Genomic DNA, 16,178 nt, shown 5'->3' with positions numbered 1-16,178 from the left:
AGTGCTGGCTCTGTGATCATGGGCCAGAGCCTCTGTTTTCACATCTATAAACAGGAGTATTGATACCCACTTGCCCAGCGAAGCACACAGGATCATTGTGGATATGAAAGGACCTAGTGGAGACCTCTGACAGGCGACTGCTGGCATTGTGGTCATCTTCACCCTTGTTCTCATTCTAGGGAGCTTAGAAAACTGAGCCCAGCCTGTGGTCACCATGTCCTTACCCTGCTGCAACTCTATTTACTTGCTCTGCTTCCAGGCCTTTCTGATGGAAGCACGTTTCTGGGCCATTTAATCATTGCCTCTCTCACCTGCACAGCTTAGTATAGTTTAAAAGGGCTTTCACATCCATGCACAATCTTATTTGGTAACTTCTCAATTTCTCATTTACAGAGCACAGAATATACCAAAGCCCCCAGACCTGTGTGTCTGAGTATTTTGTCATCCTCATTTAGAGCAAGAATGCTAAATGCAGTCAGAATAACAGCTGACATTTGTCGAGTTCTTATGATGTGCCAGGCACTCTGCTAAGTACTTTGTATACAGTAACAGTCTGATAAACCAGCTCTGTGATTTTCCCACTTTACAGATGGGGAAACTGAGACTTGGTGGGGCGGTTGTTTAAGAAACATTCTGTAAATCACAGAGCTGGTAAGTGGCGAGCCAGTGTTGCTTATTTTCCTTAAGCCCTTTGGGATCCTGCATCTGACAGGGACAAACCAGGAGCAGTGCATGGAATCCCCCTGCCACAGTATCTACGGCCCGAGTTGGGGGTATCAGGCTGCTGAGGTTGGAGAGACGATGGAAAGAAGGAGGTAGAGTTGGTCGATAGGGCACCCCCTGTTGGTGTGGGCGCCCTGGGCAGGATGTTGGGGAACCTGGGTTGCAATATTAGAGCTTGTGTTCTCCTGCAGTGTGACTTTGGCCAATTCACCTACACTTTCTGCCTTCAGTTTTCCCACCAGGGAAATTGTTGGCATACTAGTGGTCATCATTCACAGGATTGCTACTTTGTGATAGCTTAGCCTTTCCCATGGGTTATCGGGTTAATCTTTGCAAGATCCCTCATGAGTGGGTACCTTTTTTCTTTTCATTTTACAGAGAAGGAAAGTGAGACACTTGAGAGGTGAAGTGACTTGTACCACGTCACTCAGGTGGTTGGTTAGGCTTGGACCTGGACTTGAACCTGGTGCACTGGGCTTGAACCTGGGCTAGTCTGGTCTGGTTCCAGAGCCCAAAGCTTTAACCTCTGGACTAAATTTGTAGAGCCCTCAGGTTCCTACCATCTGGATGAGATCTGGGTTCCACTGGGGCTTTCTGTCTTGTTAGGGTCAGGGAAGTAACATGGATCAAGCAGGACGAAGTCCCAAGGGTAGGGATCCTCTGTGGGCAGTCACATCTAAGTCAGAGGCTGCACCCCGGGGGTACCTCCTTATCAGTTTGATGTGGTCCTGGAAGTCCCCACCCCGTCCCCAGCCTCCTTCCCTCTCCTGGACTCCAGTTACCTGGCTCTGCCACCAACCCTCACCTGTGTTGTCTTGGATTCTGCTTCTAGATGCTCTAGTCCAAGGCAGAGCTCAGCCAAGGGAAGAAAAGGATGTGGCTCACAGCTTGCCCTTGTATTTATGGAGGCAGGTAGCCTCTCCTGCTTAGCTTACAGGCTTGCATTGCCCCCACAGTATCTTTTGGGAGATGTCTATGGCTTTCTGTACAGAACTATCTCTTTAAGGATTTTTGCATAACAAATGGCCCTGCAAGGTGAAGATCTTATCTCTCCCCAGGGCAGAGGGCAGATTTTTTTGCTGTGCCCCCAGGGCAATGATTGAGCAGGCTTGCTAGTAGCCCCTTATAAGATTGGAATTTCCTAAACTCAGGGTTCCTCAGCTATGACCCAAACCCACCGAGGGCATGGCATCCACCCAGGCCCACCTCCGACTTGGTGGAACTTGGGAGCAAGGGAATGTGAAGCTCATGCTGCTAAGAATGCTGTGAGCCAAAAGGTCCTTGATCTCCAACCCGGGAGTTTAGTGTCTTCTGCCAGGAAACTGGGGATTGGCGTACAAGTAGGGTGACATCTCAGACCCTTCGCAGCTTCACAGGTTTGGTGACAAGGATGGGTGCTGATAGAGACATGTCTTTCTGGAAGAGGAGAGGATAAGAGCCCGACAGAGGCAGCTGTGTGTGGGGGGCATATACCCCACGGACGTGGTAGCAAAGGCTCTCTACCCAAGGGGTTTTGGGGGCATAAAGGTTCCCCACTGTCCTTCCTGGTAGCGAGGCTGTGGGGCTCGAGGGAGGAGGGAAGTGCGCTGCCCGCCTGTCACTTTGGCTGCTGTTTGCACTGCTGCAGTCAGGAGGAGGAGGAAGGACCAGGCATCCCCGAGGCTGACAGACAGCGCTGGGTGGATCCAATCTGAGCCCAGGCTGTTGCAGTGCTGCTTGAAACTCAGAGCGCAGGATGGACCGCAGCTGTGGACATTTCTTCCGGTGACAGCTAAATCCACCTGCTTTCTGGGCCATTTGCCCCTTGACAGCAGTGCATCTTCCAAAAGCCGCTCCCTCGGGACTGAGGGAGGGCTCCCCCCCATAAGGCAGTTAGGTCACCGGGTGTGGCTGCCTCCAGAGAGGGCTCATCTCTCAGCTGCTCTCCGGGCCATGGGGCTGCAGGGGTATGTGGACCTATTTTGATCACTCAGTGGAGGTCACTTGCTTCCGAGTAGGAGGAAGCTTCCTCTGGGCCAGCTGGAGCAGACTCAGGGAAGCACACAGCTCAGGAGCCCTGGTTTTGCAATTTGTACTGTGCAATCTTAGCCTATTTCACATTTGGATCTTCACTGTGTACCTCAATTCTCCCTGCACTTTGCTCTCTCCGTGACCTTGTCTTCTGTGGCTCTCTACCGCTCTGCCCAAGGCTCAGCTCCACTGACCCTAAGTAACCATTCGGTGACTGAGTCGGGGCCCTGGGAGGAATTTCTGGCCTGGTTCCCACCCACACAAGCCTACCAGTTTCCAAGGCTGACTTGGCTAATTGATCTGGAGGCCTTGCCAAAAATCATATTCTGGAGGCTTGTGGAGCGTAAATGTGCACGGCTGGCTGTAGGGCTCAGCTGGCCTCAGCTGCTTGGAGTTATAAAAAGAACAGAAGTGCTGGTGGCGGTTGGGTGACTAATGGTGACCACTGGGGGTGTTGCCATCAGCTGTTGGATGAGATGGTGTGTATCCAGCCTCACTGAGTTTCCAAGGCCTGAGTATCCCTGGAGCCTGATAGCCTTTCTCACCTTCCAGCCGGGGCTGCGGGGACTGTTTCTACCAAGAGCTTAATCAGTGCACAGAACTCAATCAGGCACAGAACTTGATCAGTACCCTGCAGTCTCCTGAGAGCTGGCTGTGGATCCAGCCCAGTTCCAGGCACCATGGGGAGCCATGTGCTATGAGGAACCAATATATATTTTTTTAACATCTATAACTGTTTTACAATGGTGTGTTAGTTTCTGCTTTACAACAAAGTGAATCAGTTATACATATACGTATGTTCCCATATGTCTTCCCTCTTGTGTCTCCCTCTCTCCCACTCTGAGGAACCATTATGAAGCTAACAATTTGGTGAGAAATGATGTGCTTGCAGACCCTCCAGGAGCTTGGAGAGTGTGGATTTTGGAGTCTGATGAGCTGACTCCAAGTCCCAGCTCTGCTGCTTACTTGGGCTGGTTATTAACTTCTCTGGACCTCAGTTAGTCTCATCTGTAAATGGGGACAATCCCTAACCCACGGGGGTTAAATGAATCAAGATGGTAAAATCAATTTTAACTTGACATTGGGTCCTAAGGGAAGGAGACGTTATCCTTGGCTGGGTCACACTTAGAACATCCAACCCCCACTGCCCCCACCCCTGGCTGAAGGCTGAGCTGACCTAGCCCAGCCCTTAACAGCAGTCTGTGGTACCTGCACTTTGCTCCACAAATGTATCATTATCACTATTATTTAGTAACAGGAGATAGGAGAGGTTCTCTCCTTGGTGACTTTTTACTTAAGGCCGGGTTCATAAACCATGGTGGTGATGGTCATCTTGGGCACGCTGTAGGAGCCGGCGGGCTTCTCTTTGTGATTACCACCCTGCCAATGGGAGCCTGACCTGCAGCTCCCCACACCGGTGCCAGCGTAGATATTTTCTATCCTAATCTAATCCCTGATCCACATGCCTTTCATGGCAATGAGTTCAAACTCTTAGAGGAATCATTGAGCCCCCTGGAGAGAGTGGTTCACCCAGTATGGAGGGCTGAGGGGAGGGGACCTTGATGCTGCTCCATGAAACACACATCCATTGAGCACCTACTGGGTGCCAAGCTCTGGTGAGACAAAACCTGAGCCAAGAATGGCCCCTGTCCTTAAGAAGTTGATAAGAAATGCTTCAACAGGAGGTATGTGTCTTTCCCCGGACCACAACAGGAATCTCCTAACACTGCAGCAGACTTAAGAAACCACAAATGATTAATTGATGCATTCATTGATTCATCCCACATTTACAAAGCATTTACTGTGTTCCAGACTATATGCTAGGCAGTAAGTAGAGGTGGAATGAGACCTTTAGTTCACAGTTATTAAACAGATGGATGATTTCGGCACAGGAAGTCCTACGGACTTTTCCAAGCTATAGATGTGTAGCAAAAGGGGGAGATTGGATGATTTGCTGGCTGGGAGAGTGGGAGTAGTTCTATGTCTGGGAGCGTTTCATGGAGGAGGTGACCACTGACAAAGGATTTGAAGGAAGAGTATTGGCCTGCCGGATGGAGGCGTGGGGCAGAGGCACCCGGGCTGAGGGGTGCAAAGCCCTGGGGGCTGCGTCATGGATGGTCGGAGCTCAGAGGCACCACGGAGATGATCTCATCTACCCACTCCTGGTGCAGAGGGCAGCAGGGACTGCCCAGAACTACCCAGTCAGTCAGCAGCAGAGTTCTGACCAGAGCCTGGCCTCCTCACTTCCCAGCCAAGGTTTTTTTCTTGCTGAGCAAACGCTAGACATCACACAAAACATCATCTTCCCACTTGAATCACAAGCAGGTATGCGTTCGGGTCATCTGAATTTAGCTCAAAGTTTGTAAATGGAGAGCAGAGCTGGAGGGGCTGACATTTACTGGGGTCTCTGCAGTGCTTTCCACCGTGCCCAGTAAAGAGTTGACGCTCAATAAATGTCTGCAGCCTTTTCCATGGCTGGATGGCGGGTGACAGCCTCTCCCTCTTTTGGAGGTTGCACACATGACAGTTTTCGACTCGTGATGACTTGAAGCTAGGGCTTATGAAAGCTCTGTGCGCTGGAAGGCAAGAATTTCACAGGCAAAGCCTGAGCACCTGGGTTGCCCTCAGTTTGAAAAGAGGCGGGTCATCCTGGAAATGAGTGAACGTAGATTCACCTCCAGCCACTCTGCCCTTTGAGTGGTGCAGAGGGCAGGGTCTTCTAAGTCACTCAGGGCTTTCAGTTTTAGGGGCTAAGAAGGAAGCAGAAGTGCCAATAATATTATGCCTTCTCTGTGCTGGTTCTTAAAGAGCTTTCAGACATGGCTGGTGTGGTTTGTGTCTGTTCCTGATGGGAGACAGATATTTGTAGTCTCATAATCCAGATTTAGAAAACTGAGGCTCAAAGAGGGGCGCAGGCAGGGGCAACCTATTGGAGCAAAGTTGGCCTTGAGTAAAGAGAAGTCACCACCACCTGAATTGCATTTCAGAGACTCAATTTCACCACCAGACTGCTACTCCACTGTGTTGACAATATATAGAAACAAAGTAGTATTCTCTGTCCTTCTGAAGTATATCAAATATATATATAAGGCAAATATCTTTTTCTGGAAGATTTATTTATTTATTTATTTATTTATTTATTTTTTGGCTGTGTTGTGTCTTAGTTGTGGCACGTGGGATCTTCGTTGAGGCATGCAGGATCTTTCATTGCTGCATGTGGGTTTTTCTGTTCTCTAGCTGTGGCGTGTGGGCTCCAGGGTGCGTGGTCTCTGTAGTTGTGGCACACGGGTTCCAGAGTGCGTGGGCTTTTCAGTTTGTGGCACGCAGGCTCTCTAGTTGAGGCGCGGGAGCTCAGTAGTTGTGGCATGCGGGCTCAGTTGCCCCACGGCATGTGGGATCTTAGTTCCCTGACCAGGGATCGAACCCGCATCCCCTGCATTGGAAGGCGGATTCTTTACCGCTGGGCAACCAGGGGAGTCCCAAAGGTATATATCTTTATATTATAGTTTATAGCTATACATAATTATATAACACATTATATAGTTACTAAAGTATGTATTGTATTATATATTAAATATGTTATACATTTATATATCATAATATATAATATATACGTTTATTTATATTGATATACATTATATATAATATTTATAATATACATTTTATAGTATGTATTATATAAATTATATATTTAAATATAAACTATAACACCAAGATCTACATCTTAATATATGTATATCTGCTGTATTTCAGAAAGACAGACAATACTGTGATAAGCACCCCCTCCCACCATATCTTAACATTTTCACCCCTTCGGGCTCTAAACCCTCAAGTACCCAGTACCACAGTGTGAGTGAGGAATTTGAGAGCAGTTTTTACATCTCACTAGCTTTCCAAATCCTAACACTGCTCCTGCCCACTCATAGAAGCTTCTGGTGGCTGCCGAGAGCCCTCTGGATGGGCAGAGCCCTGGACATGGCCTTTTAGGCACCTCAAGGTCGGTTCTCTGCCCACTTCTCTCCACCAGCCACAGGGCACGTCCTCCAGGAAGCGTCTTCCGTCGGCTCCCCTGTAGGTTTGGAGTCCCTGCTCTGTGCCCTCAAGCATGTGTGCCTACGCCCCTCCCAGCAGGTCACCCCCCAACCGGAGCCCCCTTGTCTGTGACCCTCTCTATGTTGCAGGAAAGAGAGTGGGGCTCGAGAGGATGGTCACGTCCCAGGTCTCAGACGAGTCCCTGGGACAGCCACCAAGTGTGTGTGGGTCCTTGGCTTTGCTCAGGAAAGAATTCAAGAACGAGCCATAGTAAAGTGAACGAAGGTTTATTTAGGGAGATACACACTCCATAGACAGAGTGTGGGCCATCTCAGAAGGCGAGAGTGGCACCAGGGTATGGGGTTGTCAGTGTTTATAGGGGTGGGTAATTTCATAGGCTAATAAGTGGGAGGAGTATTCCAGCTATTTTGGGGAAGGGGTGGAGATTTCCAGAAATTGGGCCACCACCCACTTTTTGACCTTTATGGTCAGCCTTGGGACTGTCATGGCACCTGTGGGTGTGTCATTTAGCTTGCTGATGTGTTACAGTGAGCGTATACTGAGGCTCAAGGTCTAGTGGAAGTCGACTCGTCTGCCATCTTGGACCTATTTGGTTCTTTTTTTTTTTTTTTTTCATAAATTTATTTATTTATTTTTGGCTGCGTTCGGTCTTCGTTGCTGCACACGGGCTTTCTTTTGTTGCGTCGAGCAGGGGTTACTCTTCGTTGCGGTGCGCGGGCTTCTCATTGCGGTGGCTTCTCTTTTTGCAGGTCACGGGCTCTAGGCACACGGGCTTCAGTAGTTGCAGCACGCAGGCTCAGTAGTTGTGGCTCGGGGGCTCTAGAGCTCAGGCTCAGTAGTTCTGGCGCGTGGGCTTAGTTGCTCTGTGGCATGTGGGATCTTCGCAGGCCAGGGATCAAACCCATGTCCCCTGCACTGGCAGGCGGATTCTTAACCACTGTGCCACCAGGGGAACCCGACTTACTTAGTTCTAATCAGTTTATGTCGTGTCCTTGGGCTATGTCATTCTTTCATTCTTTTAAAGGTTGTGCCCTGCCCCCTTCCCTCCGGTTTCAACTAGAATGTGAGCGCAGAACACACAGACTGGTCTGCCACGGTCACCTCTGACTCCTGGTGTCCAGCACAGAGCTGCGATGGGGGCATGCCAGGAGTTTGTTAGATGTTGGCCACGAGTTGGAAGCCGGAGCAGGGAGAATCTGTGTCCTGGGAGTGAGGGGGCCACCCTGACCATTAGAGCCACAGAGGGAGACAGGACCAGCTGTGGCATTTTGCTGAGTTGGCTCATTTTGGAAAGTCGGAATCAATCTGGGTTTCCCACATAGTAACCATTCACTGCCCTCCCTCCTTTCTCATAGAAACATGATTTGTTCATCTTCTTCAGAGCAGCTATGGCTGCATAGGAGGGCCTTGGCCCTTGTTGGGGACTGGCTGAGGAATGGGCTGAGGGAAATTCTGGACCCTGAGGGCAAACTGCTGCAAGGGGGCTTCTGGAAGCCTTTACCTTGTTCTTCAAAAGGGGCACAAGAAAATGCAGAATTCTGTCGGACAAATGTCCTGGTTTCTTCAATCAAAAAATGGAGAGGAAAAAAAGAGGAGGAAATTGTTTAGATTAGGGGTCAGCAGACCTTCTCTGGAAAGACCAAGTAGTAAATATTTCAGTCTTTGTGGGCCACGCTGGCTCTGGAGAAACTACTCTACTCTCTTGGTAGCAAGAAATGAGCCAAAGAACATGTAACAAGTGGATGTGGGTGGGAGTGTTTACAGGGCGGTGGCAGGATTTGGCCCTAGGTGTAGTTTGCCCACCCCTGGTTTAGATGAAAAGACTCTTCTGTGACACATCAGCCAAATGCAATGTGTGGACTTTGTTTGGACCCTGATTTGAACAAACCAAGTCTTAAAAACAAAACTAAACAAAACAAAAAAATTGGTGACAGTTGGGGCAATTTTAACAATGATGGGATATAAGATGATTTGAAGGAATTGTGGTTAATTTTGTTAGGTGTGACAGAGACATTATGGTTTTTGTTGTTCATGTTGTTTTGTTTTTGTTTTTAAAGAAGAGAGAGTCTTTATCTATGAACTACTGATACTAAATGGGAGATAATGCCTGAGATTTGCTTTCAAATAACCCACAGTGTGGAGGGGAGGAAGTAAAGAAAACAAGATTGGCCATGGGCTGATAATGATTGAAGCTGGGTTATGGGTGAAAGTGGGGAGAGGAGGGTCTTCATACTATTCTGTCTTCTTTTGTGTATGTTTGAAAATTTGCATAGTAAAATTTTTTAAAAGTGAGGACAAGAAAGAACTCCCTCTTGCATTGCCTCTGGTGATCTTCGCATCTGGTGAACATATGTTGCCTGGCACTAATGCAGCCATCCTGTGACTCAGAAGGGACAAGCCTGAGGGTGAGACTAACCACCAAACATGGCAGAGTGGAAGGAGGAAGGAACTGGGATGTCGGATGATTCTTTTGGGTTGCCAAATTAACCAGGCCAGAATGGGCCTGCTTCAGTATTCCATATTATGTGGGGTAATAAATTAAGCTATATTTAATTTTGTTGTTGTTACATGTAACTCAACTGATCTGGAGAAAGGAACAGAATGGAGGCCTGGCTGTTCTCTGCTACAGGGTGCCACCATGGCATCTGAGGGGACACCAGGATTGGAAGAAAGGCTTGTGAGAAATGGGTCCTTGCCAAATCTCTCCGAGTCCTTCTGTCATACCCAAGGGTCTCCAGGAAATGGGAGTGGTCTCTGCTTTCTGCCTACTGATGCCGAAAACTTGGCCTCTGTGCACTGGTGCCAAATCAAATCTCAGAGGCAGAGTTTTGGGTGAAGCAGAAAAGAATAGGTTTATTGCTTTGACAGGCAAAGGGGGACACAGCGGGCTCATGCCCTCAAAATCTGTGTGTCCCAACCTGGGGGATTTGGTGCGGAGTTTTATAGCACTGGTTCAAAGGTGGGGTTGCTGCTAAGGATCAGGGTGTGTGCAGGGCCTGCATTCCTTTAATCTGGCCTCAGGTAGTCTCCTGATGAGCTTCTGTGGTTCTCGAGGTTATCAAACTGTGACCTTCTCTCTGGAATGAAGAATGCTTCATCAAGTACTGTAGTTAACATCTTCCATTTGTTGGGGGTTTTAGTTCTGCAGAAGAGCTCAAAGATATTGTTATGTGTATCCTTTGAGGTGGAACCAGGACCCTGTCCCACGGCTGCACTATTGTTTCTTTCTTTTTTTCTTTAATAAGTACACTTTTAAAAATTAATTAGTTAATTTTATTTTTTGGCTGCGTTGGATCTTTGTTGCTGTGCGCGGGCTTTCTCTAGTTGCGGCGAGTGGGGGCTACTCTTCCTTGCGGTGCGCGGGCTTCTCATCGCGGTGGCTTCTCTTGTTGCAGAGCACGGGCTCTAGGCGTGTGGGCTTTGGTAGTTGTGGCACGTGGGCTCAGTAGTTGTGGCTCGTAGGCTCTAGAGCACAGGCTCAGTAGTTGGGGCACATGGGTTTAGTTGCTCCGCAGCATGTGGGATCTTCCCGGACTAGGGCTTAAACCCGTGTCCCCTGCATTGGCGGGCGGATGCATAACCACCGCGCCACCAGGGAAGCCCTGCACTATTGTTTCTTGATTCCTCCTTCCTTGTCTCTGCATCCCCTCACTTCCCTGATTAGCAACCCGTTGAACCTGCCCTTTGGAACTCAGGGAAGGTCATGGAGGCTGAAGCCTATTCCCTACAAACAAGAAACGGGGGACACAGAAAGGCTTTTGTGCCCAGGAGCCCCACAGGGTCCTGCTCGATTTCACTACCTCTCTTGAACCCCAAAGGGCCAATGCCAGGGGCTGCACTGGACTTTGGCTAGAGGGATGCTGATATTGTAATCGTAGACCGACAGTTTTGGGAGAGGAAATGGCAGAAGCAGAGTTCCCGAAGGACAGCTGGACCTTCTGGCATCCTTCCTTACAGGGACAGGGAGACCTCCTCTCCCTGAACCCTCAACACACAGTAACCACAACCACAGAAGGTCTACACACAGGGCACGACAGCATTGTTTCTAACTGATCTCATGGTTCAGCTGATCTTGGGGGTATCAGCTGTTCCGTAACGCATGACAAATCACTGTGGTTAACTTAGCCCATCCGGGTCTCCTAGATACGGTCATTAGACATTTGCCAAAAAATGTGCAGAGGGAATGCTGGGGGAAAAAGGGAGAAGGGTGATGTGGAGAAGGGCCACAAGCCACGGTCTCTGGTTCCTCTGGATGTCCCAGAGCTCTGCCAAGGACTCAGAGTTCACATAAACTCAAGCTCAGGTTTTGGAGACAGGATGGGAAGTGAGGGGGGGCAGCCATCAATAAGGAACAGGTCACAAATCCTCAGTGAGTTTGTCCTCAGTCCCACTTTTGCCCCTATTTTCAAGGCTATGCTTACAATAGTGATTCTTAAATAGGAGCATGCATCAGAATGCCCTGGAGGACTTGTTAAAATACAGATTACTGGGCCCCTCCTCTGAGTTCCTGATTAAGCAGGTCTGGGGTGGGGCCTGAGAATCTGCACTGATGACAGACACTGAAGTGATGCCGATATTCTGTTGCTCCGGGAAACCCTGATTTGAGAACCACTGGCCTAGAACTTCTCGGCAGGACAGTGGCTCTCAGGTGTCAGGAAGAAGAGATCCAAACTTTTCTTCGTCTTCACTTTGGGCTGAGGTGGGAACCAATGATGAATGGCCAGAGGGGCCTGGTCTTGGGTGGGAGGAGCCTAGAGTGGTGATGCTCTAAGATCACCTGACCAGGAACCAGGAGTCTTGGGGTATTATTTTGCTCCTGAGTGATCTCCCTGTGTGGCCTTGAAAAGGTCACCTCTGCTCTCTGGGCCTCAGTTTAGCCCTTTATAAAATAAGCAGATGGCACTTTTCTGTATGTGTTATAGTTTTCACAACAAAAAGGTTTTTTGAAAATAAAAAGGAAGACAAAATGAACTAGGTGACCTCTAAGGGGATGAGGGTGGGGCGATCTCATGCAGGCACCACGGTGTACTCAGAAGTTTGTGGGCTGGAATCCAACTTGGGAGTGAATATGACTGATATTAAGTAGCTGCAAGTACTGCCTGGGGCAATCGCCTAACCTTGCAGAGCCTGGAAGGGGGATGAGGATACTCATGCCTAGGGCTGTTGTGGGAACTGATGCAAATATGCAAAGTGCCTGATCAGTAAGTGGCTGCTATGATGATTGCTTTGTTATTTTCAGTATCTCTTCAAGGGTTGGGGGGGACACAAAGGTGACTCTTCTCCCCCATCTCTGCCTGACTGCGGAGCCTGGTGACCTTCTTGTTGATGATGGAATGAGAACTTGCAAGTATATGTCTCAGGTTTTCCCCTGGAACGATTATTCTGGGAAATGCTTAACTCCCCAAATTTTCTTTCTTCCTTTCTTCCTTTCTTTCTTCCTCACTCCCTCCCTCCCTTCCTTCCTTCTTTCTTTTTTAAAATTTTTATTGGAGTATAGTTGATTTACAATGTTGTGTTAGTTTCTGCTGTACAGCAAAGTGAATAGTTATGCATATACATATATCCACTCTTTTCTGGTCATTACAGAGTATTCAGAAGAGTTCCCTGTGCTATACAGTAGGTCCTTATTAGTTATCTATCCTTATCTATCTATATATAGTAGTGTGTATATGTCAATCCCAGTCTCCCAATTTATCCCTCCTCTCCACCCTTTCCCCCTTGGTAACCATAAGTTTGTTTTCTACATCTGTGACTCTATTTCTGTTTTGTAAATAAGTTCATTTGTATCATTTTTTTAGATTCCACATAAGCAATATCATATGATATTTGTCTTTGTCTGGCTTACTTCACTCAGTATGACGATGTCTAGGTCCATCCATTTTGCTGCAGATGACATTATTTCGTTCTTATTTATGGATGAGTAGTAGTCCATTGTATATATGTACCACATCTGCTTTATCCATTCATCTGTCAGAGGACACTTAGGTTGCTTCCATGTCCTGGCTATTGTAAATAGTGCTGCAGTGAACATTGGGGTGCATGTATCTTTTTGAATTATGGTTCTCTTTGGATATATGCCCAGGATTGGGATTGCAGGATCATATGGTAGTTCTATTTTTAGTTTTTTAAGGAAGCTCCATACTGTTCTCCATAATGGTTGTACCCAAATTTTCTTTGCTTTTTTTTTAACAGCTTTATTGAGATGTAATTCGCATACCATAAAATTCATTCTTCCAAAGTGTACAATTCAGTGTCTTTAGTATCGTCACAGAATTATGCAGTCATCACTACTATCTGAATTTAGATCGAAGCCCCACAGCCATTAGCACTCACTCCCTATTCCTTTCCTCCCCAAGCCCTGGCAGCCAGTAACCTAATTGGTATCTCTATAGATTTACCTGTGCTAGGCAGTTTTTATAAATGGTTAACTCCCCAGATTTTCCATGAACTTTTCCTTCTCCAGCTTCCATTAATTTGATTATTAATTTAACTAATATTTATTGAGAGCCCACTAGGTGCCAAACACAGGACAGGCACTGGGGATACAATTTGGAAAAAAATCCAGACAAGGTCCCTGCTCCCTGTGGAACTTATGGTCCGGGGGGGAAGCAGATGTTAATCTGTGAATCACAGAAAAGCAGGTGAAACTCAACAGTGAGAAGTACTGTGAAGGAGATGGACAGAGATGGTGTCCCTGGTTGGGAGGGCTGGACAGGCTTCAGGTGGTGACGACTAGAAGGCTGTCCAAAGGGTGAGCAGGGATTGACTGGGCAAAGAGGCAGGATAGAGCATTCAGGGCAGAGTGGACAGCCTGTGCAAAGGCCCTGAGGCAAGATGAGCATGGTACATACAAGGAGCTAGCCTGGAGGGCTGTGAGTGGGGGGACACGGAGGCAGGAAGGACAGCAGGACCACCCTGTGCAGAGCCTTATAGGCTGTGTTAGGGAGTCTGGTCTTTATCCCAAGAGTAACAGAGCCTTTGGAGGTTTTATAGCAAAGGCAGATACATGATCTAAGGTGTGATTCAAATATGTCCTCGGATGCAGCTGGAGAAGAGGTGTCAGGGGCCAGAGCTGGGGGGAGGATCTGTTAGGACAAACTTATGGCAGTGGCCATTGAAGGGATGTTGGTGACCTGGTGGGGCAGGGGACGCATTTGAGATGGAAGTAGCTGTATGTGGGGGTCCTTTGGCGTTGACTATATAGGGCTTGGAGGTGAGTTGGTGACTAGGGTGGCCTGGCTGTCTGGCTTCCTAACTGGGTGGATGGTGTGGCTGTCACTGAGCTAGGGTGGAATTTCCTTTCTCCTCGCCTGAGTACGTCAGAGCCCAGAGGGTCACTGATCACACCAGGAGATATAAGAAAGGGACGCTCTGTGTGTGTTTCAGGGTAACATGTAAAGCACAGCAGCTGGCACTCAACAAATGACAGCCACCTGCTGGGCCCCCAAGCTGTGACAAACCTATGCCACTGCTATGTCGTCTCCCCCATCCACATCCTGCCCAGGGACTTCCTGGCTTCTTGCTGCAGAGACCTGTCTCAGGCTGAGACTCTTACTTCCTTAGGGGCTCTGTGACTCCCCCTGAGGAGGGGAGATTTTGCTGTCTCAACCGCAAACCCCGTCTTCCTCCTCTTGGAAGGTGGAGCAGGGGAGGGAAAGAGCTGGTGCCTGGGAGAGAGGCTGTGCTCCTGCAGGTGAGAGAGCAGGTACCTGGGTTCTGAAGCCAGGGGTTTAGTCTCACTCTAAACTAGCTGTGTGGGAGAGCAGCTCTGTGCTTTGTGACCACCTAGAGGGGTGGGATAGGGAGGGTGGGAGGGAGGGAGACGCAAGAGGGAAGAGATATGGGAACATATGTATATGTATAACTGATTCACTTTGTTGTAAAGCAGAAAGTAACACACCATTGTAAAACAGTTATACTCCAATAAAGATGTTAAAATAAATAAATAAATAAATAAATAAATAAATAAATAAATAAATAAAATAAACTAGCTGTGTGACCAGAGGCGAATCCCCTCCCTCTCTAGACGGAACCTGTAAAATGGGGGTGGGGCATTGGCTTGGAGATTATCTCAGGGTACCTCCAGCTCCAGTCTCTGGGATTTTGTCTGTGCTCAAAGGAGAATGCGCCAGCGGTGTCGGGGCTGCCTTCCTCCTCAGGGGCGCTCACAGGTGACCCTCCTCCCGCATCCGGCGCGCACTTCTCCGTCCCTGTCTCTCCTGGTTGTCCGGCTTTCTCACGCACCTGTCATGTCTTCCAGGTGGCTGCCGACTGTGTGCAGTGCAAGCTGTTTGCATCTCCCCATCTCCTGCCAGGGCTTTGGACGGGAGGAGTGTTGGACAAGTGTCGGAGGGCTGTGAGCAAGAGAACCATCCAAGCCATTTTCCCCGTGCAGAATCTCAGGTGAGAGACTGGGAACCCAGAACCCGCCGTCCTCGGAGGGTTCCAGCAGATGCCAGGAGATTTCTTTGCTTTGGCTCCGATCATCTCCAGAAACAGGGCCGGCCACGCAGCCATTTCTTCCACCTTCTAGCCCAGGCTCTGAGCTCTGCTCCCATGTCCCCTCTTCCTAACAAAGGCTTCCTCATTAGAAAAGAGCTTGGGCATACAATATTTGCCAACAAAAGCAACCATTGTAGCCCCAGGGAAGGGGGTTGGGGTAGAGAGCCAGGGAAAGGTTTTGCTCTCTGCTTGCCGAGACTGGCTCCAGGGAAGGCCTCAGCCCACAGTTCATGAGTCAGGCTGCTGGGGTCCCAGCTGTAGTCTCTCCCTCTTGACTTACCAAGTCTAAGGCAGGAAGTATGGGGTGGAGTCCAGGGAGAGCACTGCAAGTTCCTCTGGGATGGCCCTGCAGAGGGAGAAAATTAGCAATCACATGCCACGACTTTTCCCTTCTGTCGCCACAGGGCCCCCACTCTGCAGCTGGGAAAACTGAGCCCCTGAGAAGGGAGGCAGGCCATTTAATCCTGAGCTCATCTGGTGGGTTTACGGAGGGCCAGAATGGAGACGGTTCACTGCCTCTCCTGCAAGTTCCCACTGACAGGTGGACCCCTCACACTCTTGCTTCATCAGCCCTCACACGCAAAACCACAGTCTGGCCTTTGACTTCACAGATCTTAAAGAACCAGAAAGAGGAGAAAGAGAACTCTATTCTTCCCAAACAATATAGATCTGTCTGGTGGTGCCATTTCAAATAATTGGATGCTCTGATGTTGCTTGGAATAGAACACACTCTGCGTTTCCACAGGACTTTATTTTTTATTTTTTATTTTTTTTGGTGGTATGCGGGCCTCCCTCTGTTGTGGCCTCTCCCGTTGCGGAGCACAGGCTCCGGACGCGCAGGCTCAGCGGCCATGGCTCACGGGCCCAGCCGCGCCGCGGCATGTGGGATC

This window comes from Physeter macrocephalus, unplaced genomic scaffold, assembly GCF_002837175.3.
Source record: "Physeter macrocephalus isolate SW-GA unplaced genomic scaffold, ASM283717v5 random_520, whole genome shotgun sequence".
Classification (NCBI taxonomy): Eukaryota; Metazoa; Chordata; class Mammalia; order Artiodactyla; family Physeteridae; genus Physeter; species Physeter macrocephalus.
The sequence above is the reverse complement of the archived record's forward strand: the minus strand, read 5'-3'. Positions refer to the sequence as shown.